The sequence below is a fragment of the Pseudophryne corroboree genome, chromosome 1, assembly GCF_028390025.1.
Source record: "Pseudophryne corroboree isolate aPseCor3 chromosome 1, aPseCor3.hap2, whole genome shotgun sequence".
NCBI lineage: Eukaryota > Metazoa > Chordata > Amphibia > Anura > Myobatrachidae > Pseudophryne > Pseudophryne corroboree.
In genome coordinates this window covers 1,205,604,064-1,205,630,807 of record NC_086444.1, presented here as the reverse complement: position 1 = coordinate 1,205,630,807, position 26,744 = coordinate 1,205,604,064, and positions in this window count along the sequence as shown.

The following is a 26,744-nucleotide window of genomic DNA, read 5'->3' as shown; positions in this document are numbered from 1 at the left end:
GTTTTAGGGCAGGGTGCTGATCACAAGGAGGGCACATTTTTAAGTAAGGAGGGCAAAATGATGTACATACTGTAATGCTTGGTGCTCCTCCACCCACATGCTGAAGCAGGGACAGTGCGCGCCGAAGGCGCGCAGCAAAAATTTAGGGGCGTTGCTTCGTGGGAAAGGTGCATGACCACAGAATAGTGGCAATTCGCATTACACCACATAGTAGTGCAGCTAATACACTTTGCACCAGGTAGAACCTCCTATACACTTTGCGCCAGGCAGAGCACGTTAGACACTTTGCGCCAGGCAGAGCACGATAGACACTTTGCGCCAGACAGCGCACGATAGACACTTTGCGCCAGGCAGCGCACGATAGACACATTGCCTAGCCACAGACGCCTAGTAGATACACTACATGATATGCCCCCCAGCAGTGCCAGCTACACGTGACATACCCCCAGCAGTGCCAGCTACACGTGACATGCCCCCCAGCAGTGCCAGATACATAAATGGCCACACAGTGCAGATATGCCCCCAGTGCCAGATACATAAATGCCCCCACAATGCCAGATACATAAATGACCACACAATGCCAGATACATAAGTGCCCCCACAGTGCCAGATGCATCAATGACCCCACAGTGCCAGATACATAAGTGCCAGATCCATAAATGCCCCCAGTGCCACAAAACATAAATGCCCCCACAGTGCCAGATAAATAAATGCCCGCCGTGCCACAAAACATAAAAGCCCCCACAGTGCAGATATGCCCCCACAGTGCCAGATACATAAATGCCCCCAGTGCCAGAAACATAAATGCCCCCACAGTGCCAGAAACATAAATGCCCCCACAGTGCAGATATGCCCCCACAGTGCCAGAAACATAATGCCCCCACTGTGCCAGAAACATAATGCCCCCACAGTGCAGATATGCCCCCACAGTACCAGAAAAATAATGCCCCCACAGTGCAGATATGCCCCCACAGTGCCAGAAAAATAATGCCCCCACAGTGCCAGAAAAATAATGCCCCCACAGTGCAGATATGCCCCCACAGTGCCAGAAAAATAATGCCCCCACAGTGCAGATATGCCCCCACATTGCCAGAAAAATAATGCCCCCACAGTGCCAGAAAAATAATGCCCCCACAGTGCAGATATGCCCCCACAGTGCCAGAAAAATAATGCCCCCACAGTGCAGATATGCCCCCACAGTGCCAGAAAAATAATGCCCCCACAGTGCAGATATGCCCCCACAGTGCCAGAAAAATAATGCCCCCACAGTGCCAGAAACATAAACGGCCCCACACAGTGCCAGACAGATTTTAACTTACCTGTCACTGACACTGCGGTGCTGCTGGGAGCTGGGAATACTGCTGTGGGCGCGGGCGGGCCGCGGACGGAGGATCGAAACTGTCTGCACGCTATGCACGCTGCGCGGCGCCGGCGTCCAACGTCAGACGCCGGCGCCGCACAGCGCGCTGCATAGCGCACACAAGCGGCCGGGAGTGGGACACACAGAGGCTGGCTCCAGGCAGGAATATGGCGGCCGCAGCGTGCGGCGCCCTGTAAGAGTGGCGCCCCGCGCGGCCGCTCTAGTCGAACATGCCTGGAGCCGGCCCTGGATATGGTGGCAATTTAAATTTAGCACAGTCACTCACACAGGAGTCGCCCACTGTCGCACACATTCACACACAGCAGTCACCCAATGTCACCCACACACAGCAGTCACACAATGTCACCCACACACAGCAGTCATTCACTGGCACCCATATACAGCATTCACTCAATGTAACCCACAATGTCACCCACACACAAACAATGCACCCAGTAGTGCTCACCTAGTGCCACCTTACACTGCGCAGCTGGCTGTGAGGAGCCCGGGAGGCAGCTGTCATCCGCAGCCGCTATGTGTCTAGCCAGATAACTGGAAAAGTGTGGTACAGTAGCTGCAGCTGGTGTGACAGCTGTTCAGCGGCTCAGGGCAGCTCAGCTCCGCTCAATGGGGGTAATTCCAAGTTAATCGCAGCAGGATTTTTGATAGCAATTGGGCAAAACCATGTGCACTGCAGGGGAGGCAGATATAACATGTGCAGAGAGAGTTAGATTTGGGTGGGTTATTTTATTTCTGTGCAGGGTAAATACTGGCTGCTTTATTTTTACACTGCAAATTAGATTGCAGATTGAACACACCACACCCAAATCTAACTCTCTCTGCACATGTTATATCTGACTCCCCTGCAGTGCACATGGTTTTGCCCAATTGCTATCAAAAATCCTGCTGCGATCAACTTGGAATTACCCCCAATGTCAGGATCAGCCACACAGCAGCAACAGGAAGGGTGCATGGTCATTGAGAATGTCCCGGGTCCTAATGCTGTTGTGTTTTTAGTGCAAAGGGGAGGTCTTGACCCTCCTCAGCCTGGCAGCCCTGGATGGTAACAAGATGCAGGAGGTGGGGAGGCAGTGGGTAACATTTGGGAGCACAATCGCGGGAGGGGGGGGGGGGGCTGGTAATGATGCGGAGAGGAGCAAGTAACATTCAGGAGCATAATTGCGCTGGGGGGGGGGGGAGATCGCGGTGAGCGAAAAAACTTGTGGATCCCAGGGACCCATTACTTAAAAAAAATGGGGTCCTATTCCATTGTTTCTGGGTCCCATCACACATTATAGGGGGAGAGGCAGGAGGAAGTTGGTTAGAGCTGGAGGTAGAGGGGCTAAGGACAGACAGTGCTGGGGTGGGAGTGGGTAAGTGCAGACAACAGTTGGGGCAGAACTAGGGGTATGGAAGGGGGTAAGTGTAGACAGCAGTTGGGATTGTGCTGAGAGGGGAGGAAGGGGCTAAAGGCAGGCAGTGCTGGGGGTAGTGAGTGGCTAATGGTAGATATTTGGGATAGTACAGGGGTGTAAGGAGGGGGCTAGGGGCAGGCAGTACTAGGAGTAAGGGGGGGCAAGGGTGGGTAGCAGCTGGGGCAGTACTTGGGGGTAAGGAAGAGGAAAGGGTAGGTAGCCATACTATAACAGCACAAAGCTGTACAAATGAGGGGCAGCCTACACAGTGACGTGACGGGGAATGAATGTTATGTGTAACACCATCATAGCAATTAGTGGGTAACAGACAACTTGGATTGTCCTAACGCACTCCACTGACCACCAGACCAGCGCCGCCGACACCCGCCGCAAGCACAGTATGCAGCACATTAACAAGAGGCAGCAGGGATCCCGGCACACTGTGCACAGAGTGAGCATGCAGCACTGAGCAGTGTGAGCACACGCAGCAGCACACTCTGATCCTGTCCCCAATCACTTCCTGTTCCTGTCCCCAATCACTCCATGATCCTGTCCCCAATCACTCCCTGCTCCTGTCCCCAATCACTCCCTGCTCCTGTCCCCAATCACTCCCTGCTCCTGTCCCCAATCACTCCCTGTTCCTGAGTCCATGCGCTCTAATCTTATTTTTACCACATTTTAGTATTGGTACATCGCTGTGTGTGTGTGCAGCCTACACGTCACACAGTTTAAGCAGGGGTAGTTTAAGAGAGGAGAGGGTCCGTAAGCATGCTCTGTGTGGGCCCCTTCCTCTTTGGTAGCACAGTTTCTCTGACATGCGGGGGGACGCCCAGCGCAGGGCTAGTCCTCCCCGCATGTCAGGTTCCCCCTCGCACGGGTACAAAAGCATCGTATGGCGGCAATGCTTTTGCACCAGCCAAGTAGCTCCCTACCTGCGCAGCCAGTGCGTTGTGGGTCACAGTGGCTGCGTGTGACGTCACGCAGTTGCCACGTCCCGCCCCTGCAACGGTACGGACACGCCTGTGTTGTCCGGACTGTGCCCCACCAACTGCATTCTAACGCCGTTGGTACGCCCCCTCCTGCTCTGTGACCGCATCTCCCTGTCAATCAGGCAGAGGCGATCGCACCAGTGAGATGTTTTCGAACCTCACTGGGTGCGTACGCTGCGCATGCGCACAATCAAAAGGGCTTCAGGCTGCGATCGCTGTTGTAGCAGCGATCGGGTCTGAATTAGGCCCATTGCACCTACACCATCTCTATATACCACACCTACACCATCTCTATATGCCGCACCTACACCTTCTCTATATACCGCACCTACACCTTCTCTATATACCGCACCTACACCTTCTCTATATACCGCACCTACACCTTCTCTATATACTGCACCTACACCATCTCTATATACCGCACCTTCACCATCTCTATATACCGCACCTTCACCATCTCTATATACCGCACCTTCACCATCTCTATATACCGCACCTACACCATCTCTATATACCACACCTACACCATCTCTATATGCCGCACCTACACCTTCTCTATATACCGCACCTACACCTTCTCTATATACCGCACCTACACCATCTCTATATACCGCACCTACACCTTCTCTATATACCGCACCTACACCATCCCTATATACCGCACCTATACCTTCTCTATATACCGCACCTACACCTTCTCTATATACCGCACCTACACCATCCCTATATACCGCACCTACACCATCCCTATATACCTCACCTACACCTTCTCTATATACCGCACCTACACCATCCCTATATACCGCACCTATACCTTCTGTGCATGATGCTCCTGAAGAGAACTTTCTGTGTATTGTGATTGAACCTTTCTAAACCAATAGCAGAAACCAGAACTACATGGCTGAAGTTTCTCTGCAAATTGAGATTGTCCTGGGGGATAAGGAGTTAACAGTCACAGATTCCCATGTAGGGGTGGGGGGGCAGTGTAGCACATTCCAAGAAGCTGTGGCAGACACTAGTGTGTATGTATTGCTTCAGTCAGTGTTTCTGTGCACGTGCAGCAGGGAGCAGTGACCGGTCAGCCGGAGCTGGAGACAGAGCGCTGCAGTGCCTGGTGCTTCAGCCTGAATGTGTATGTCACAACAGAACAGACAGAGCCAGTGTGAGTTACCTTACATCGTTCTGCACTGCACATTTCCTCTGTGTGCTGTACTGGAACAGTATCGTAGGTAACCACTGTTGGAGGGTGATGTGAAAAACGTCGGCGCTGTTGTTCCTTAGTTCCGGGTGAGGAAGGAAGAGAGAGGGAGGGAGGGCTGTACAAACTCCCCTGGGACGCACGGCACTGATATTGGTTTATTTTAATGATTGCTGTCCCCCTCGCAGGCTGGCTCCACCTCCACTTCTGCAGCCGGGCGAGGGGGACATCAATCATTAAAACAAACCAATATCCGTGCAGCGCGTCCCAGGGGACCCAACCACCCTAGCGCGTATTTGCGAACACTGGAGGTAACATTCGGGGGGGGAGGGGGGCGGAGGGATGATGACCCACTCACGTTGAACTAATGTTGAACAATTGTCAGCAATTGGGCACCCACGATATCCCTGGCTGCTCCTCGTCTCTTAAAGAAGAGAAGGAGCTTGGCTGAGCTGAGCTGAGGCGAGGTGAGGCAGGGTCAGGGCCGGTGCTAGGGTGTTCGGCGCCCTCCTGCAAACTATACATTTTGAGCCATTCTACAAACACAGATGTGGCCGATCTCATCCTACCCGCAAGTGACCGCATCACGTTTATGACTAGCTGTGGCCAGTTCGCGGGAGCGTACACACCATGCAATTGTATGGAATGGTGGGTGACAGGGAAGGGTGGCAGGAGAGAGAGGTGATGGGGAGAGGAGTGGGTGACAGGGAGAGGTGATGGGGAGAGAGGTGGGTGACAGGGAGAGGGTGGCAGGAGAGAGAGGTGAAGGGGAGAGAAGTGGGTAACAGGCAGGGCCGGACCTAGCTTATTTTTTTGGTAAGCAAAAATCAATTTTGGTGCCTCTTTATGGCGGCGCGCACCACAAAATGGGTGTGGTTTTACAAGAAGGGGTGTGGCTACACAATTGTACCCCCAGGGGTACAGGGCCGGGGTGACAGGGAGATGGGTATGACTGAGGCAGGGGTGACAGGGAAATAGCGAGTGACTGAGGCAGGGTTGACATGGACATAACGGGTGACTGAGGCAGGGGTGACAGGGATATAGCGGATGACTGAGGCAGGGTCGACAGGGAGATAGCGGGTGACAGGGAGATAGCGCGTGACTGAGGCAGGGTCGACAGGAAGATAGCGGGTTACAGGGAGATAGCGGGTGACTGAGGCATGGGTGACAGGGAGATAGCGTGTGACTGAGGCAGAGGTGACAGGAAGATAGTGGGTAACTGAGGCAGGGGTGACAGGGAGATATTGACAGGGAGCAGGGGCACACTGACACACACATACACACACATTGTGCAGGGACAGCTGGCAGCCATGCAGAGACACATACCTTTTCACCTCTGTCATGGGGCTGCTACAGCTCCCTGCTGTCACCACATGATGCACTGTTCCCTCTCCCTGTTTCCGGGCATCAGGGGATGGCTGGGTGCCGGGAGAGGGCTGCGGTGCATGGAGAACCGTGTACAGAAAGGGCGGGCGTCCACGGCGTTATAGAGAGTGAGTCACAATGACTCACTGTCTGCAGCAGCGTCCTCTACTGTCTGGCGCTCTATGCGGCTGCATAACCCGGGTATGCGTCGGGACGGCCCTGATGACAGGGAGAGAGTGACAAGAGAGTATGAGAGTGAGTGGGTGACCAGAGAGAGAGGTGATGGCCAGGGAGAGGCAGCAGGTGATAGGCAATGTTCAAATAGCTTAGTCTTTAATGACTTACCTTCCGCAGTGCTGCCTCTCCTCCGATTCTATTTTTCTTCTACAGCGTCACAGAGAGATCTTCCAGGGACCGACTGGGCACAGGACAGGTACATACTACCCCTGCACCCCCTACCCCCATTGCCCTGATGATCCCTCCCCACACACTACACTACCGCCGCTACCCTGCACCCCACACACTACATTGCCGCTACCCTCCACCTCTCTCCCTACACAAACTACACTATACTACACTTGCCTTCTCTGGCTGGCTTCTTTCTTCACGCAGGAGGTGGTCCAACGGTCAGAGGATGCAGCAGCCGGGAACAGATAACAGCAGACCACCGGAGCAGGTGAGTATTCCCTTTTATATTTTTTTGTGCTTGCACCACTGGGTTTTCAAAGCAGAATAGCCAGCGTGCAGAACATATTTTTAATATATGCCACGTACCCTCCCTCCCCAGTACACCTTGTTTATATGCCACTTTCACCCCTCCTCAGCACACATTAATATGACACTTCCCCCCCCTTCCTCAGCACACATTAAAATGACACCCCCCCTCCCCATAACACAGACATGTCCCCCCTCTCCAGCACACATTAATATGACCCTCCTCCCCAGTCAGCACACATTAATATGAACCCCCCCCCCCACCCAGCACACATTAATATGGCCCCCCTCCCCAGCCAGCACACATTAATATGACGCCCCCGTCCCCAGCCAGCACACATTAATATGACCGCCCCCCTCCCCAGCCAGCACACATTAATCTGACAGCCCCCCTCCCCAGCCAGCACACATTAATATGACCGCCCCCCTCCCCAGCCAGCACACATTAATATGACCCCCCCGTCCCCAGCCAGCACACATTAATATGACCCTCCCCAGCCAGCACACATTAATATGACACACTTCCCTCCCCAGCCAGCACACATTAATATGACCCCCCTCCCCAGCCAGTACACATTAATATGACCGCCCCCCTCCCCAGTCAGCACACATTAATATGACCCCCCGTCCCCAGCCAGCACACATTAATATGGCCCCCCCCTCCCCAGCCAGCACACATTAATATGACCGCCCCCCTCCCCAGCCAGCACACATTAATATGACCACCCCCCTCCCCAGCCAGCACACATTAATATGACCACCCCCCTCCCCAGCCAGCACACATTAATATGACCAACCTCCACCGCCAGCACACATTAATATGACCACCCCCCTCCCCAGTCAGCACACATTAATATGACCCCCTGTCCGCAGCAAGCACACATTAATATGCCCCCCCCCTCCCCAGCCAGCACACATTAATATGACCCCCCGTCCCCAGCCAGCACACATTAATATGACCCCCCATCCCCAGCCAGCACACATTAATATGACCACCCCCCTCCCCAGCCAGCACACATTAATATGACCCCCCCTCCCCAGCCAGCACACATTAATATGACCCCCCCCCCTCCCCAGCCAGCACACATTAATATGACCCCCCCCCTCCCCAGCCAGCACACATTAATATGACACCCCCCCCCCCCTCCCCAGCCAGCACACATTAATATGACCCCCCCTCCCCAGCCAGCACACATTAATATGACCCCCCCCTCCCCAGCCAGCACACATTAATATGACCCCCCCCCTCCCCAGCCAGCACACATTAATATGACACCCCCCCCCCTCCCCAGCCAGCACACATTAATATGACCCCCCCCTCCCCAGCCAGCACATATTAATATGGAACCCCCCCTCTCCAGCCAGCACATATTAATATGAAACCCCCCCTCTCCAGCCAGCACACATTAATATGACACCCCCCCCCCCTCCCCAGCCAGCACACATTAATATGACACCCCCCCCCCCTCCCCAGCCAGCACACATTAATATGACCCCCCCCTCCCCAGCCAGCACATATTAATATGGAACCCCCCCTCTCCAGCCAGCACATATTAATATGAAACCCCCCCTCTCCAGCCAGCACACATTAACATGACAATTTTTCTTCCCCTCCCCACCTCTCATCTGCAGCAAATTGTACCTGAGCCTCCTCTGTGTGCCGCCCTGTGGTGTGTGGCTGCTCCTCGTACTCTTGTGCAGGCTCCTCCACCATTGCACAGTGCACACAGGAAAGTGCACCACGTGACTTCCTGTGTTTTGGTGAATGAATCCACGGAGGGGAGAGGGGGTGGATCTGAAGACTGCTGTCTGTGTCTTCAGAGTCAGGGGGCGGGAACAGGAGAGGATAGGGACGCTGCTGTCTGTCTCCAGCTCGACGTGCAATGGGAGGAGCAAGGAGGAGAGGGAAGGGTCCTGACACAGGAAATCTCCACACTGAAGAGCGGCTGCCGGCGCTGTTGCTGCCTGTCAGTGTGACAACACTTCGCATCAGCAAGTCTGCAGAGCGGGGAGAGCGCCTCTCTGGACCAGCGCCTCCCTGCTTTGCAGACCTTGCTGAGCGGGTAGCGCCGGCACTGGGCAGGGTGATAAAGATAGCGTTCTCTGATTCATTCAGTGTGCAGTGCCGCCCTCCAGTGGTCGCCGCCCATAGGCAGCTGCCTAAAGCTGCCTAGTGGTAGCGCCGGCCCTGGCTGCCCCTGCCCTAGTGACCGACATTTCCCCAGGGGAGAAAAGCAGACATTGCGTGGCCATATTATGAGACATCTCATAGTCAGTGACGTGCGGTGGGGTAAGACAGAGCCTTTCCTGTCATATTAACGTTTGTGCCAGAGTTTTCAATGTATAAACTAGTATATGAAAAATACAAAGAATATGTTTGAAATATCTTCTTTGCATTATTCTAATCATTTTTATAGCCACAACTGTGGAGTAAAAAGTCTATGGCAGGTGAGGCAGTGCCTCATCTCTGATGAAAACTCACCAAATTTCCAGGAGTTTATACTGCTGCACATGTGTATAATGCAGGGAGGTGCAGTCAGGGGAGGCAGGGGAGGCAGTGCCTTCCCTGTCTAATAATTAAAATAATACAAAGAAGATACTTATGACACAGCTACTGTGTCATAAGTATGTAGTTTTGTAGTTTAGTCTTTATATTATGTTAATCATTGTTATTGTGTAAAAAAAACATTTTAAACGTGTGTCAGAGGCACCGTTCTTGGTGCCTCCTGCTGTCATTTGTGAAAGGGCTGGAAGCGGGGGGCGGGGCCAAGTATTGGGCAGTAAAAGCCCATTAAAAAAAGGTCTGTAAGCGGCACCTCTAGAAGTGCCTCTCTGCCCAATCACATCTAATTCAGTGACAGGGGCGTGCTTTCATATGAGATGAAAGAACGTCCCTGTCACTGAATTAGATGAGATTGGGCAGTGGGCAGGACCAGTCCAGCCAAGCAGCAAAGCTGTGCTCGGCATCGGCGGCAGGGGCAGATTGGCTGGCGCTGTTTGGGGCGGAGAGCAGCCCCAGATGAGACAACGGGACCAGCCGAGTGCAGACCGGAACACTTACATATTTTCCTTGACACTAAGTGAAACCTGTGTTTGTTGGACACAATAATGTACAATTTTGCTGCTATTTGGAAAAGTGGGATTGGCTGGTCCCGTTGTCTCATCTGGGGCTGCTCTTCAAAAAACCACCCCCTTTGCCGGGCAGACTTCCGCGAGCATTAGCCACCCCCCACCCCGCAGAGTTTACAATAGTGGCGGATGATAGTGCCCCCCACTCTGCCACTGCAGTTTACTGCTGCGACATATGCAGTGAGAGCAGGGCTGCAGCAGAGGTCATGCCCTCTTCCCAGCGTCACCCGCCGCCACCGCTAACTGACACAAAGGTAGCTTGGACAGACAGCACCAGCGTGCTCAGGGGAATGTCTGTGGGCTGCAGCGCACAAACTTTGTCTGTCACAAGTAATGAGGAGGGCACTGTTACAGGCAGCCAGGCATTAAACATAAAGAGCCTTATCATGTACAGCCACCACATCCTATCCGATCGCAGGCCACGTCCACCACTCTGTCCAAGCAGGAGGCAGTTACGTGACCGGCGGTCAGAATACCGATGCTGGAATCCCGCCCCCTTACAGTCCTGAATACCGAGTCCGCAATGTGGCTAGTGCAGTGAGAAGCAAGGGGCTTCATTCCGCTCCCCCCACCCCTTCCCTGCCGGCCATCTGCAAGCTGGGATGCCGGCGTCATGCATACCCAACCCATCCAAGCTCCCCTGGACCATGCAGGGAAGAGAGACTGGTGTGAGCGTCCGGAGGAGCGGGACCCATCGCTTTCACTCAGGCTGCCCGTCCATCCTGTGTGAGCCTGCTATCAGCATGGAGGGACCAATGGTGGCTGGGACCCAGGAGCTGTCTAAGAGGAGGTGAGATACTTTTTTCAGCTTATTCTAACTTCGCTGAGTCCCTTCCACTCCCATACTGCCCACTTCTTCCCACCACTACTCCCATCCTGCCCCCCGTTTATTACTCCCTGCCTGACCCCCTACTCTGCACTACTGTTACTCCAATCCTGTCCCCCACTTTCCACTACTACTCCCAGTCTGCCCCCCTGCTCCTCCTTCCTATCTCTCCAGTCTCCCCCTATTCCTCCCGTCTCCATATTTCTCCTCTCTCTTTTATCTCCCCATATTTCTCCTCTCTCTCCTATCTCCCCATATTTCTCCTCTCTCTCCTATCTCCCCATATTTCTCCTCTCTCTCCTATCTCCCCATATTTCTCCTCTCTCTCCTATCTCCCCATATTTCTCCTCTCTCTCCTATCTCCCCATATTTCTCCTCTCTCTCCTATCTCCCCATATTTCTCCTCTCTCTCCTATCTCCCCATATTTCTCCTCTCTCTCCTATCTCCCCATATTTCTCCTCTCTCTCCTATCTCCCCATATTTCTCCTCTCTCTCCTATCTCCCCATATTTCTCCTCTCTCTCCTATCTTCCCATATTTCTCCTCTCTCTCCTATCTCCCCATATTTCTCCTCTCTCTCCTATCTTCCCATATTCCACCTCTCTCTCCCATACATTTATAAAAATTGACAATATATTAGCCGCCTGCTCATCATAAGTTTGATGCGCAGGCAGGCTGCGGGTAATGGCGGCAGCATCAGACTGAGATGTAGGTTAGCGGCTGAGGGCTGGGCAGTTGATGGTGGTGATTTTGTAGGCTGTTGGCAGGGGCAGCACCCATTTGTAGCAGCAGTAGTGGGCATTGGCCCTGCGGTGGTTCGAACCATTGGCGGGACTCGACGGACATTATGCCTCACCAGCCACTGACCTCACCACCCGCCACTGGTATAATGCCCAGATGTACGCTTTGGCTCATATAGTGCATGTAAATCCGGCTCTGGTGCTAGCCAGTGCCTCCTGAGCTATTTAGCTCACTGTACGTCCTTGCAGTATATGTCCACAATGGGGGTGATTCCGAGTTGTTCGCTCGCTAGCTGCTTTCAGCAGCATTGCACACGCTAAGCCGCCGCCCTCTGGGAGTGTATCTTAGCTTGGCAGAATTGCGAACGAAAGATTAGCAGAATTGCGAGTAGAAATTTCTTAGCAGTTTCTGAGTAGCTCCAGACTTACTCCTACACTGCGATCAGTTCAGTCAGTTTCGTTCCTGGTTTGACGTCACACACACGCCCAGCGTTCGCCCAGCCACTCCCCCGTTTCTCCAGACACTCCCGCGTTTTTCCCTGACACGCCTGCGTTTTTCCGCACACTCCCAGAAAACGTCCAGTTTCCGCTCAGAAACACCCACTTCCTGTCAATCACACTACGATCAGCAGAACGATGAAAAAACTTTGTTACGCCGTGAGTAAAATACCAAACTTTTGTGCTAATTAACTTGGCGCAGGCGCACTGCGTACATTGCGCATGCGCAGTTTGCGACTGATCGCTTCGTAGCGGAAAAAAATAATGAGCGAACAACTCAGAATGACCCCCAATATCTGTTAGGTTTCAAGCTGTTAGATAAAGGGGGGTCATTCAATTGTTTTCCCCAATAGGAGGCACAAAACAAAGCAATTCAATTGTTGCTCTGTTGAGATACCTGTTAGCCATTGGTGAGACATTTTCTCTCGCAGGTGCGAGAAGACATGTGTGCAAAGTTCATTATTTGGGTGCCGTAACAACTTCTTTAGACGGGTAAAGCCATGTAAGGATTTTAAGGGCGTCAATACTAATGAGTGCCCAAACGGAGAAACAATTGAATTGCTCTATTGGGTGCCTACTACTTGCATAGATACCTAGCAGGGGACATGCAAATCAATTGAATTGCCCACATTTTATCGTACTGTTGGCCTGATTTAGAGATACTTCTATACAGCAGTGACTTCTTTGGGTGCCACTGCTGTGTGAAAAAAACATGCTAATGCCTATAGTAAAAGCGCTCTTCACATTATAAATAATAGAGAACAATCTCTTAAAACAGAAGTAAAATGTATTTAATATACAGGATTCTTAATGAATAAAAACAGTTAAGAAATACTTTTGCAATAGGTACTATATTTATATATCATTATTATGAGCAAGTACTTCACCCAGAGGAATGTTCCTAGCTATGCCTCCAGTGCCAAATGAGATGTTGATGTGTGGAGTAAATACAATTCATATTTATATTCCAGATGTGTCCAGTGAGGTGTTAGGACAGCAAACCACCACTAGAGGAATAGTCTCCTGGGAGTAAACCTTTGGTGACTATTCATGAAGCAGTGAAAACAGTGGAGAAACAGACCAGCGGAGAAGTTGCCCATGGCAACCAATCAGCATCTCCCTTACATTTAGTAGAAGGTACTTGATAAAGGCTTCATTAAAAGCTGTTTGGGTGCCATGGGCAACTTTACATGAATAGACCCCTTTGTCACAGGCTACATCGTGACACGTTGCAGACCAATGGATAAGTCCAAATAAGGCAGTATGGCTGATGTATTCCACAATAAGATGATAAAACCTCCACTGAGTCCGGAAGCTGATTCAGGCTTTCAGGATGAATTCACAGTCCAGTAGATGGGACAGGTGAGTACAGGTAGGTGTACCAACACGTTCCACTGCTCAATACTGCCAGCTTCTTCAAGGTGATTTCCACGTGTCCAGGTATGCCTTTATATACTGTCTCAATATGGCTGCTCTTTAACACCTGATTAAATTATAACATTCAGTTAAGCTCAATTGTATAATAAAACACATATATAGTAGTATGGAGGCAGACCTACAAAGATCTTTAATCCAAATATCTTTTCAACATAAGTGTTATTAAGTTCGCAGATGTTTTATTATGATAATTCTTTATTACTTTATCTTAAAACTCCGGTCACGTGATGTAAACACCGAATCACGTGACTGTAATGGACCGATCAGCTTTTTGTTGTCTATGCACCACATTGTCGCCTTGGTAACCACTATACAGATGGTCCTATTGGTCTACAAAGTCTTGTGTGCAGAGGTCGCTGGTGTCAGTGTTGGCATAGCTAGCTGTACCCACACTGACTGACCCACGCTGGCTCCCCCATGTACCTGGCAATAGCACAGGCTTCTGCATCGTTTGCAGCATGGGCAGCCGGAGCATACATATGCACGCTTCTGCAACAGTATGCTATACCGGGACTCACAGCCCGTGATACGAACGCATTGCGGGCAACAATATAAGAGGACTTATCTGTATCAAGGGAGCTTCCTATACACTCTCAAGCTGCCAGTACAACGTTGCTTCTCGTGAAGTAACAGCTCTGTGCTGAGCTCCCTGGTACTCTGTGTCAGTATGGTTCCAGTCTGTCCAAATCCAGGTCCAGTCTGGTTACAACTAGTCTCTGCTCTTCCACAGTTCTCCAGTTCCAGAGTCTGGTTCTACAGAGACTCTGCTCTATTAACATCTGCCCAGTTCCAGTCCAGTTGCCAATCTGGTTCCAGTCCGGATACTTCTCCAGTTCCAGTCTGGTCACCTCTACATTTCCAGTCCAGTCACCAATCCCATTCCTGTCTGGTCACCAATCCGGTTCCAGTCTGGTCACCTATGCAGTTCCAATCCAGTAACCACTCCGGTTTTATCTCAGTTATCAATCCAGTTCTAGCACAGCTCACATCCAGTTCCAGCCTGATAATTTATCCAGTCCTCCCTGTCTCCAACACTACTCGGATGGACAAGCCAGATTCAGTTCCCGTTTAATAAAGTTATCTACCTTTAATCCCTGTACATGCCTTCAGGCCAGCCACTGCTAGAATACCAGCGATTCTCCTCAAGTCCACTAGCTAGCGATTCCTACTGCCTCTACTCAATGGATACCGAGAGAAGGGGGAAGAGGGTACAAATTACCCGGGCCCAGGTCTGATGGAGGGGCCCAGTGAGGGTCCAGTAGGGGCCCAGGCCCCCTCCCCCTTACCTGGCAACAGCAGCTCTTCTCCTCAGCCCAGCACACGCTGCTGTGTACTGGGCTGCAGTGTGGCCATGGAGGTGCTTAAAATACTATTTTTTCACAGTATTTTTTTCTAAGAGTACATGACCACACCTCCTGTTATTAGGCCAGAGGCGGAACTACCGCCAGTGCAACCAGTGCATTGCACTGGGGCCCGCCACTGTCCAGGGGCCCAAAGCATGTAATGAGTCAAACTGACTCATTACATGTCGCTGTGTGCTGCGGGCAACCGCTGCCCGCAGCACACAGCCGCCTGGACAGAAGAGAAGAACAGCGCAGCGGCACGGGGGGAGAAGGAGGAGGAGGAGGAGGGAGCCGCAGCAGCGCTTTGTTACTGGTTGAGGCGCTGCTGCTGTCCTTCTGCTTCACTATAGGCTGTCTTCCGAGAACAGCCTATAGTGAAGCAGAGGGGCAGCAGCAGCAGCGCCTCCACCAATAACACAGCGCTGCTGCGGCTCCCTCCTCCACCTCCCTCCTCCTCCTTCTCTCCTGCCCGGGAATCGTGACCAGAAGCTGCACCGAGGAGCCTGAGCCAGCGGAGAGGGTAAGTATAATTCTTTTTTTCTTTCTTTCTTTCTTTCTTTCTTTCTTTCTTTCTTCAAAAAGGGGGACTGTCTGCCGCAATGTGTAAAAAGGGGGAATCTGCCTGCCGCAATGTGTAAAAAGGGGGAATCTGCCTGCCGCAATGTGTAAAAAGGGGGAATCTGCCTGCCGCAATGTGTAAAAAGGGGGAATCTGCCTGCCGCAATGTGTAAAAAGGGCGAATCTGCTTGCCGCAATGTGTAAAAAGGGGGAATCTGCTTGCCATAATGTGTAAAAAGGGGGAATCTGCCTGCCGCAATGTGTAAAAAGGGGGAATCTGCCTGACGTAATGTGCAAAAAGGGGGAATCTGCCTGCCGCAATGTGTAAAAAGGGGGATGCTGTCTGCCGTAATGTGTAACAAGGGCACGCTGTCTGCCATAATGTGAAACAAGGGCACGCTGTCTGCTGTAATGTGTAAAAAGGGGTCGCTGTCTTCCGTTATGTGTAAAAAGTGTACGCTGTCTGCCGCTATGTTTAACAAGGGCATGCTGTCTGCCGTTATTTGTAAAAAGTGTACGCTGTCTGCCGCTATGTGTAACAAGGGCACGCTGTCTGCCGTTATGTGTAAAAAGGGGATGCTGTCTGCCGTTGTGTAAAAAGTTCACGCTGTCTGCCGCTATGTGTAAAAAGGGCACGCTGTCTGCCGTTATGTGTAAAAAGGGGGACGCTGTCTGCCGTAATGTGTAAAAAGAGGAATCTGTCCGCTGTAAGGTGTAAAAGGGTCTCTACCTGGTGTAGTGGCGCTACTGTGCGGCGTAATTTGAGTAATGGAGACTACTGTACACCGTTTTATGAATTGGTATTATTTTGTGGCCACACCCCTTCCCCACGAAGCCACGCCACTCTGTATTTTTGCGCGCGCCTACGACGCGCACTGCCCCTGTTTTGCATGCAGGGGTGGGGCTCCGATGCCGTTTCTTGCACACAGTGCTAAAATGTCTAGTTACGGCACTGTTGCTAGGTATCCATTTCTCTGGCCCTGAGCAGGTCCCCCTCACCAGATCCTCTCCAGGGGTGAGGGGGTGGACTTGGATGGGATGGGGGGCCCAAAGCATTTTGTCGCACCTGGGCCCACCGCTCGCTAGTTCCGCCACTGGATTAGGCCACGCCCCTTGAAACGTACCTGGGCCCAGCCCGGCTCTCGACTGCCCTGCCTCTACTAGCTCACTAGCTCCATGAGTAGGAGCTGGATCAAGCCACCCCACTTCCTCCACGTTCCATCCGTAGCAGCTCCATCCACACATGCCTACTGAAGCCAGACTCAACCCCCAGGCATGACAGGAGGACTCTTTTTCACACTTGGAACCAACATGGGTGCAACTGTTGAACCTACACTTTAACTTTATTATACAGTATTCTTCTAAATGGAGAGTTCGATTCCATCACTTTGCAGAATGAAATCAGTGTGATCTTATCTAGCTGGCCAATGTGTTTAGTATGCTAGGAAATGTGTTTATAATGCAGATAAGGGCCCTCATTCCGAGTTGTTCGCTCGGTATTTTTCATCGCATCGCAGTGAAATTCCGCTTAGTGCGCATGCGCAATATTCGCACTGCGACTGCGCCAAGTATCTTTGCTATGAAGAAAGTATTTTAACTCACGGCTTTTTCATCGCTCCGGCGATCGTAATGTGATTGACAGGAAATGGGTGTTACTGGGCGGAAACACGGCGTTTTATGGGCGTGTGGCTGAAAACGCTACCGTTTCCGGAAAAAACGCAGGAGTGGCCGGAGAAACGGGGGAGTGGTTGGGCGAACGCTGGGTGTGTTTGTGACGTCAAACCAGGAACGAAAAGCACTGAACTGATCGCACAGGCAGAGTAAGTCTGAAGCTACTCTAAAACTGCTAAGTAGTTTGTGATCGCAATATTGCGAATACATCGGTCGCAATTTTAAGATGCTAAGATACACTCCCAGTAGGCGGCGGCTTAGCGTGTGTAACTCTGCTAAATTCGCCTTGCGACCGATCAACTCGGAATGAGGGCCAATAAGTATTACTACTTCCACTTTAGTAAAAGGACACTTCAAAAACATACACTTCTTATCAAAATAATAAATATGCAGGATAAAATAATGCAAAATTTTATGAAAAAATACAGTGGAGAATTATAATAATTCCTTTATTGACAATTGCTTCCCATCTATTTTATTTGTCAGACTGCTTTTGTGCCTTTGAATAGTGATGTTATGATGATATGTTTGTGACAGTTATGACAGCAACAGATTTAGCTTCCAGAAAATGGTTACATTTGTTGTCATTTTTCCTGCAGCGACCATCATTCTTTTTTCTGTTATCACGGAAATGAAATGTTCTTTTTGTTTCACAACACTACAGAGTCCCCCTCAGCCGCCACCTTTCATAGATTTCGTCATTCCCTGCCTGCTTCACCATCTTTAATTCAAGACTATTTGCACGAGTGTACGTGTTGTATGCCGGAGTTTATTGCATAAATAGGAAAAAACACGGAATTAAAAAATAAGTGACCAAAACACACACACAGTGGCACAGACACATACAGATGGAGCCTCCATTATCCTTGCTGGCTGAGGCGTTAGTCGCGATCAGGCATGTGCAGCTTGCCTGGGCGCAAGGAGGCTTGCCTAGTCATAAGGAGGCGCACAGAGAGTTTAGCGTTCCCTTTGAGTGTAATACCTGCGATCATCCACCAGATGTCACTTTTTAAAATCACCATTGTGCATGCGTGTGGTCTCCATAAAAAATACAATACTGAACTACTTTACTGGTGCGTCTCATTACGCTACAATATGCTACAGTATGTCATACAGAATATAACAGTATATACAGTACAGACGCAAATAGTAAAGCATATACAGATGCAAACGAACGTGTTACAGGTACAATATGGTCTATTGATGTTAGGGATATGTGAGCGTCCAAATCCCATAGTATTAAGTATAATGGGGAGAGATAAAAGCTCCTCCCTAAGTTCCTGGATGCCAAATCACCATGCTTAGCATCTCTGTGCAGTATTTTGTATTTGAGTACTAAATAGCACGAACAGCTTGTAACGTACAGTACTCTGCTCTAAAGACTGCAGTGGCAAGTGTTATCTTTCTAAGTATAATGGGGAGAGATTAAAGCTCCTCCCTAAGTTCCTGGATGCCAAATCACCAGCCTTAGTATCTCTGTACAGTATTTTTTATTTGAGTGCTAAATAGAACAAACAGCTTGTAACGTACTCTGCTGTAATGGCTATGGCAGCAAATGTTATCTTTATAAGTATAATAGGGAGAGAAAAAAGCTGCTCCCTAAGTTCCTGGATGCTAAATTACCGTGTTTTTTGTATTTGCGTACTAAATAGCACAAACAGCTTGTAACATACTCTGCTGTAGTGGCTAGAAGTGTGCACACTTCTATTGAATGTGAAGGTATATTACAATAGATTAAAAAAATTATAATAATAAAGTGAGTGTCAGAAAAAAAAATACTCTTGCACTTTGGGAATCAAACCCGGGACTCACAGCATGGGAGGCTGAAGACTTCACCGCTTGCCCACACCGCTTCATGGCAGATACACAAGCTCATGTTTAAAAGTACTGTAAGCAGCTATTCCTTCCCATTGGTGTTTGTTTATGCCGTTAAGGGACTTGGATACTTATATTTCAGAACACAGTATTTAGCCACCACATCCCCCTACCCCCATCCCACTTCCCCACTGGGAGCCTGCACAGTTCATACAGTAGATAGGAAGGGAGGTCAGGTTACAATAAATGTACAACACAATACTGTGCTGTATATGAAAATCAGATAGAGAACTGCAGTCGCTTTGATAGATGTGTAAATGGCACGGTAGCAGTGATCCCTTCTCATAAAGTACAACACAGATTCTCTAATGCTGACGATCTACAGTACTGTGTTGCTCGAACAGTTAGTTGCCTCAGAATACACTAATTTATATTAGTTGTTATGTCTACAGGTCATCATTGATGCTGTGTATTTTAGATAGCGAAATGAGTCACTCCTGCAGATTTACTCTGATTTATGTAAAACCTGTGTGCACACTTCTATTGAATGTGAAGGTATATTACCATAGATTAAAAATAATAATAATAATAATAAAGTGAGTGTCAGAAAAAAAGAAATACTGTACACTCGCACTGTGGGAATCGAACCCAGGGCTCTCAGCATAGGAGGTAGAAGACTTCACTGCTTGCCCACGTCGCATCTTGGAAGATATACAAGCTCATGTGTAAAAGTACTGTAAGCAGCGATTCCGTCCAATTGGTGTTTGTTTATGCCGTTAAGGGACTTGGATGCTCATATTGTACAAAACATACAGTATACTGTACATACTTTAACGTCAATGAACTACATTATTGCTTTCACACATTAGTTGCGTCTGCATACACTATATTCATTTTTAGTCTATTGCTTTGTCTACAGGACTTGGATGCTCACATGCAGTAATACACCAATTGACAAGTGTTTTAATACATTTGTTTGCGTCTGTATAAACTATATTTATATATTGGTCCATTGGTCTGTACAGTAACATTACAGTCATCACTGACCATTTGCCAGAGCTTGCACTGTAGATCATTCCGCTGCTATTCGCTCTAAAGTATTGGATTAGTGGAGCATTAGCCACCCAGTGGTGGAGATGTGTATTGCATGCTGAGAATGTAGTCGTGCCTCAGCGCGCCTATCCGTGATTAAACTCAGCCAAACCTAAGTTATCGCCTAGGTGCGACTAAACCTCAGTTTAGGCAGAGAAACAGCCAAGATAACCGAGGCTCCATCTGTACTGTATGCAAACACGCTCACACAGAGACCCAGACACATACATATACCCAAACACACAACACACAATGACATAATGGACCCAATTTTGTGTTAGGAGTAAATCTGACTAGAATAAGAAGTTTTGCACTATGGGTAAACCAGGTAGGGGAGGGAACTCTGAAATGTGTGGATACATTTTTAATTGGGAGAGAAGCATCTCAGCTGAATTGCAGAATGACAGTGACACTGTTTTATACTGTACTTGTGTGCTGGATATAGAGGCTGCCAGCAATTTCTCTTAATATAAATGAAAATCTGCATTTGCACAATAACCTGGATTATTCATATGTAAATTTGCAGTGTTCACCTTCATTTCTCACAATTGTAGAATAGTACTGTACTGTGTAATAGTACTGTACTAGTCTATAGGCCTGTGTTATGTAGGGGTGCCCACTACTTGGATTTGAGCTCTTCCAAATGCACAGCATCTAGGAAACAGTACACCAGTCCAGGAATTTTCATACAATCTAGCCAATGCTAGTTTTATGGAGGGGTCAATCAGGTGCGGTTGGTTTAACTATCTCTGCTGCTTCCTTGGAAGCAACAGTGATAGTGCTGTATGTAGATACAGAAGGAGGCATCTATTACATGCAGGTGCCTCCTGCTGCACTAGGGATTCGAGATGCATACTAGGATGCAGCATTGGATCAAACCACCCACCATCGAACAGCTTACGTAAGTCGCCCGTCATAGATGCCATGAAATCTCCCTGGCCTCTTTCCACCATCAAAACAACTGCAACTCGCCCCCGACCACTCCCCATCCCTGATACGGCATCAGACTGTCAATTAAAGATGCCAAGTTGTGTCCTATGCAGCAGGATCCATTCACGCACATGCAGAATGGGTCCTCCACATGCGCAAAGTACTGGAAATTGGTACTTTGTGCTGAGGGTTTCAAGAGCAACGGTACCTGAATAACCCCCCTTGTGCAGTACATAAAACATAAAAATAAATCCTGACCCAAATGGCCTCTAACTAAACAACAGGTTTCCTTTATCTGAGTGGTATGACCCAATGCCCCTGCCATGAACATAGGCACATGCACAGTACTCATAGTCAGAAAATCACAGTGTCTCTTAATAGGCCTGCTGCCTGTTCCCCAGGTGGTGAGATCCTCAGTAAAGCCCTGAAATACCTTATATCAACCTCTTACATGTGATATCAGTAAATCCCTGAAATACATTATATCAACCTGTTACAACCTCAATTTTAATTAGCCTGTTATCAGTCTGAAAATCTAAAATGAGCCTAATAGATGGACCCAACCCTCTCTCTCCATCCATAACCCCAGGAACCCTTAACTGCCTTTTACTAAAGCCCACACATCTTTCCCGTTTTTTTTGCAGTCACCCCATTTTCCTGAGGTTTTAAATCATATAGGTCAGAAACCTGGAACAAACATATCTCCCATTTATAACTTTCCCCATGCTTTTATCACACCTGATTCAGATCTTTATGATATTGCACAGCAGTAGGGAAGTGGTTGTGCAATACCACATAACTAATAGGCAAATGCAGCTGGAAGCACAACATCGGATCACCATCACAACCGGTCACAATGGTTGTAGCCCTCTGCGTAAGTCAAAGCTTACTCTGGCTGGGTGACAGAACTGATCAGCCAGGTCCTGGAAGTCTGTGTCTGATGATCACAAAAATAAGTCCAGTGCATATAAAAGGCCGGGCACGCAGTGGGACATCACGGTTGCATAGGAGCTGACTGCAGTCAGATACTATACAACCGCACCAATCAAGTAGCAAACAGGGAGACCTGCACCACAGAATGCCCTCTCTTAATGTAAGGGAAGCAGGGAATTCCGCGAGGGCAATAAAACATTATCTACTTTTGTGAATTCACAAGTCATGGTATCTATTAACAGCTTTGACTTGATGGATCTGTGTGAACTGCAAGCTCCAGCATGCCCTGGTATCCAGATCCCACTGGAACATTAGTTGCAGAAACCTTGATAATTGAAAAACAAAACAAACACAAATTCTTAAAGCAATTTAATTCAAATAAAAAATTGCCCAACTCTCATTAACCATTTTATAAAATATTTACATAAAAAATGAGTTTCCCAAGCGGTCCATAGGGAATCTTCATTCACAGCGTAATCCAAAGGGAAATAAAAAAAGCATAAAAGATTATTACTTCTAATTATTATTTTCTTTTATTTATATGGTCACAAAGTGTCTGCAGCGACGCACAGGGAAAATTACACAAAACACATAAACAATCCATTATATACAAACAGACAGTGCAAGGAGAAAAATCAAATAGATTTCTATACAAGTAAGTAGCATTTAATGAGCCAGTGGCCTGAGAGTGGCAGATAGAAGGGGCCAGCACCGCTGACTGAAACCCTTTTTCCATCTGTGGCACGGGTCGCAGCCGTGTCGCCTGACACGGCTGCGACCCATGCTACAGCCCTTTCCCGCAGCGCCCACCAACCCGGCATATTGCCGGGTTGGTGACGCTGCTAGTGACGTGGCAGGGGCGGCGCTGGGAGAGCACATGATCTCCCAGCGCCGCCCTCCCATACTCTGTGAACAGGAGCCGTGTCGCCTCGACACGGCTCTCGTTCACACTACACAGCTTGCAGGGTTGAACACGTGTTCAACCCGCCAAGATACCCGGGTAGGATTCCCGGATCACTTGATCCGGGTTGACCCTTTTCCACTAGCAAAAAACACGCCCCTGCGCATTTACCCGTGCTTTAAAAGCTAGTGGAAAAGGGGTATGAGTGGTGGCGCACTGGAGACAAGGAAAGTGCAGGGTGGGAACCAAGATGATAGTTGTCCCTGTGAGAGCTTACATTACAAAAATGTGGAGGGTAGGGGGTAAAACTGGGAGGTGAACTGAGATGAGATGAGATAAGGAAGGGGGACAGAGGGTGTGAGTTAAGGAGGGCAGGTGGGCTTTAAAGAACAGGTGCAGGCTAATAGAGAAAAGTGGCACCCATTTCTTATCAGACAGCTCCTAAAGACAGGCAGCATGTGATTACAGAGATGGTGGGCCAAGATTAAACGTCCTAGGCTGCAGGCCCCGAAATTCTGTTTAAGGCTCTCTCCCCATATCAGAGCTTCCATTGTCCTTTGGGAGTTACACCACTGGTAAAGAATCTTATAGGGTGGGGGAATGAGTGTTATGCTGGTTACACATTGAGCAATAAATTTGGATTCAGCACGAATCACGTCATCGGGTCCCCTCAGACTGCCCACTTTTTCTCTGTAAGTGGGCGGCCGAGTGGGGTGTGGGGGATCTGCGGCACTGCATGAGACTTGACCATCATTCCGGGGTGCTGGGAGGGTCACATGATTTTCGGGAGCCTCCCGGCCATTGCAGGAGGATAGGCAAGTATGTATCACGAGTGGGTCGGCTGGTGTATACATATGATATGTCTGTGAACGACATTCACAGACATATCACATTGACTCTGCTGCATAGCTGATGCCCAATACCACCACCTGGTTGCTGTTCCATATGTGAGGAGAAAAAAGAAGGCAGCCATCTTAGGCTCACTACAGAAAATACATTGGGTGGATGTAAAGTATTAAGTACAAGAGTAAGTATGAAAAGAAGAAAAACAACATATGAAATTAACAGTCTGACATCATCATTACTAAGGACTGTTTATTCTACTAATGTGCAAGGAAATATAGTAGGTGCTTTACCTAGTACTAGATTAGGCAACCATCTTGGGTGCACTACATAGGTAACTCTAGAAGGGGCAATAATGCCTGGAAGCAATAAATCAGGGAGGTTCAGAATACTTGGACAGTAGCTTGCTTTTGTGACATATGCACCCACTAAGGAGAGGTTTTTCAAAATTCCACCCACATAGGGGTTAAAAGGGATCAGATGATTATTGAGAATTCTCCTCTCACAGAGGAGAGTTAAGACAGCCCACCCAGCCGGGGCTATAAAAAATACCGGCGATACCAAGTCGCGGAGGGGGGAAGACACAATGCTCTGTTCCTGGACTTCCTTGCCAGTGTTAGGCGCCGAGGGTCCGCTCGTCAGTGCGGCCGGCGCCTAGCAACGGGGACGCCACTGTCGGATCGTGTTCCCCGTTGCTGGGTCTAAGTTTATATCATCACTGGTTTCCTGGCTGTGTAGCATGCAGCTGCACGGCATGTTGTAATTATCACTCATCTGTTTCCCTGGCCATGCAGCTGCATGGCATTTAATCCAATCAGCCTCCAAACAGCTGATTGGAAGACTCTCTGTTAAAAGCACTCCCAGGACTCCTCACAGACGCCGGTGATAGCTTCCTGTTTGCCTGATTTTGCTGCAGAGAGAGTTCCCAGTCCCGGTCTGTTCGTTTGTTCCTGTTCTCAGTGATCCAGTACTCGGAAGTTACCATCTGTTCCTGGAGTCTGACCGAGCACCTTTAACATCTGGTGGTGTTCGTGAGTCGCGGCGCAGCCGTGTGTTGCGGCTTGTCCGCTACTATTTATTATTGTGTTTATTTTGAGTTCTGGTGCTTTGCGGAGGATTCCGCTTCCACAAGATCCACTCTGGTGTCCAGCGGTGCCGGATAGGAGTGTCGGATCCGTGGATCCTTGGTTGTCCTTTTCCCTGGCGGCTAGTCCGCACATACCTTTTGATTTAGTTAAGTTAGCTTGTAACCCCTGGCTTGGTTGCTTAGTCAGAGGGCCCCTTGTTATCTCCCTGTCTCGGACTTCCCCTTGTCTCCCATTAAGACCTGCGGGGGCATCGGGGTTGGGCAGACATAATCCGCCCTTCGAACGCGGCTGCCATGGGCTCAAGCAACCATAGTCTCGCAGGGGATTTCTGATAACACGGGCGAGACAACGGAGTTAGGGCGCCAGGGGTTACTAGGCTCTCCAGCTCCCACAACCTGTATTTCATTCCTGTACTCAGATCTCTGCCATAAGATCTTCTCCAGTCTGGAGTACAGGAATCGTAACATTATCACCGGCCAGACAAAAGAAAAAATTTCAACAGGAGTTAATTTTTTCACTTATCCAGTAGGGAGAATTTTGTCAGCCTCATGAATCCCACCGGTGTTGGGCCAAATCCTGGCCAGTTTTTGGTTAGTCAGATTCAGGAACTTACCCAGATGGTTCAGGATCTGTCCCTCCGGGTGAGCTCACAGGAAGATCTGTTACGGACTTCCCCGAGGGTCATCCCTGAACCAAAAATGCATCTGCCTGACCGTTTTTCTGGGGATAGAAAACAGTTTTTTAATTTTAAAGAGTCTTGTAAACTGTATTTTCGTTTAAGACCAGTTTCCTCAGGTACGGAGGCTCAGCGGGTTGGAATTATAATTTCTCTGCTTCAGGGGGATCCTCAGACCTGGGCTTTTGGTTTAAAGACAGACGACCCGGCCTTATCGTCTGTAGACGCTTTTTTGAAATCTTTAGGGCTATTGTATGACGACCCTGATAGAGAGGCATCCGCAGAAAGTCAGTTGCGTGCTCTAAGACAGGGTAGGAATCCTGCAGAGAATTATTGTACGGAGTTTCGCCGTTGGTCGAACGACTGTGGCTGGAATGATCCTGCCCTGCGCAGTCAGTTTCGCCTCGGCTTATCTGAATCTATAAAAGACAGCCTCCTTCAGTATCCCGCTCCTGAGAACCTTGATAAACTCATGGAGCTCTCTATTAAAATAGATCGTCGGCTCAGAGAGCGGAGGACTGAGAAAGGGGCATCTGTAGTTTCTTTTCCCTGTGTTTCTTCCGTTCCGATAGACATGGAGGAGCCTATGCAGATTGGTCTCTCCAAATTGTCTCCGGAAGAAAGAACCAGGAGGCAAAATTCTGGTCTGTGTTTGTACTGCGGAGGTAAGGGACATTTTGCCCGTAGTTGCCCAAACAAGTCGGGAAACTTCCTGACCAAGTGAATAGTGAGGGGGTTCACTTTGGTCTACAGCTCATCTCCTCAAATAATTCACTATTGGTTCCTGCTAAAGTTTCTTATGACAGCCTCTGTTCCTCGGTCTCTGCTTTTGTGGACAGTGGAGCTGCAGGAAACTTTATGGACTTAACATGGGCCAAGGCCTTAGGTATTCCTCAGTTAACCTTAAGTAGGTGTATCACCATGCATGGTTTAGATGGGAGTCCCTTATCCAATGGGGTTATTTCTCTATGTACACCTCCTGTTTTGCTCTCGGTGGGAGCTCTACATTCTGAAAAGATTGAGTTTTTTCTTACCCATTGTCCAGCAGTTCCTGTGGTTCTGGGTCACCCTTGGCTGGCCTTTCATAATCCCATCATAGATTGGCAGTCTGGGGAGATTCTACAATGGAGTTCCATCTGTGATAAAGAATGTATTACACTTCCTATCCGAGTAGCTGCTGCCAGGCCCGCACATATTCCTGGAGAGTACCAAGATTTTTTGGA